This window comes from Jatropha curcas, chromosome 8 (genome assembly GCF_041381405.1).
Source record: "Jatropha curcas cultivar XTBG-Jc1 chromosome 8, XTBG_Jcur_1.0, whole genome shotgun sequence".
Taxonomy (NCBI): Eukaryota; Viridiplantae; Streptophyta; class Magnoliopsida; order Malpighiales; family Euphorbiaceae; genus Jatropha; species Jatropha curcas.
The window spans coordinates 6,302,712-6,304,164 of record NC_143158.1 but is presented as its reverse complement, the minus strand read 5'-3'; positions in this window follow the sequence as shown (position 1 = coordinate 6,304,164).

Here is a 1,453-nt window from a genome sequence, read left to right as displayed (position 1 = left end):
TCAAAGATTGGTTTCAATTATTAGTCAGCCACGCCAAGCCTTCGTGTGCAAGTATAACCGTGTGTTTTTTGTTTTTATTTTTTTTTTATTTTTTTAACTTTGACATGTTTACTGGTAGAGGATAGTTTTTTTTTTTTTTTTTACAAAAAATAAAAAATACTGACTTTATATTAATAATTCTTTTTAAACCCAAAGGCTTCATATATATATAAACTTTGACTTGTATTCATTGATTTTACTTGTTGCATACAAACAGTATTTAATTTATATATATATATATATATATATATATATATATATATATATATTATTTTTTTCATTAAAGTTTTTATAAAAATTTTAAGAGCATATCCAAAATAGGATTTTATGAAATAAAAAATAATAATTAAATTATTTATATTATAAAAATTTTAAGAGCATATCCAAAATAGGATTTTATGAAATAAAAAATAATAATTAAATTATTTATTAAGAAAATAATATATTTATAACAATAAAATATTTTTACTTATCTACGGGTTGCGACTTAGTTAGACAGTATAGATTTAATATATAAGAAGAAATATAAAATTTATCCCCACTACACGCACGTGCATAACGGCAATGAGTGTAAGAAGAATACCGGTCAAAGTTGTTTTTCATAAATATTAAAGAAGCATTTTTTTCTAAATTTTTTTTTTTATTTATCCACAATACCTACGTTAAAACTTTATGTATTTTACAAAATAAAAAACAGCGAAATGAATTTTGTACTTTAGGCAAAAATCATTTTAAGTAAGTTTACTTATGTAAATAAATCCCTAAACTATGAAATCTTGTATACAGCAATGAAACAAATAGAGTATAATTTAGCCACCAAATATCCTTGAAAACAAAATTACGTATCAACCAATTTAAAATTTCTTATAAGGATTAATTTTTTTTTAATTTAAAATTTTTATATATAATATAATATCAATGTCTATATTTTAACAATTATGTATTAATCATAGTTTTAGAGCATTATTTATAGTTTTTATTTTGATTTTCTTTTTACTTTTATTAAAATCTACGAGTATATAGAGTACTTTTATATTTTGCTTTTAGAAAATTCTCTTAACATAAAAATCTATCATTATATTATAATTTTATAATTTTATATATTTCTAATGAATTTTGTTTTCCATTTATATAATTATATTTATCTTTTAAGTATTAATATTAATTAGTTAATATTAATTTTTAACTTTTTGATTTAGAGGTTCTAATGTTTATTATTTATTTATTTATAATAATATGTTAATTTTTATCATTTTATAAATTGTTTGGAACAAATGTTTTCATTATAAATATATTAATAAAACCAACTATTTTAAATATTATTTTATCATTATTCAACAAAAATATTTTTAGGAAAAAAAGATATACTGTTCGCCATTTCCAATTTGTCCAGCTTTGGGTACTGTGACCAACT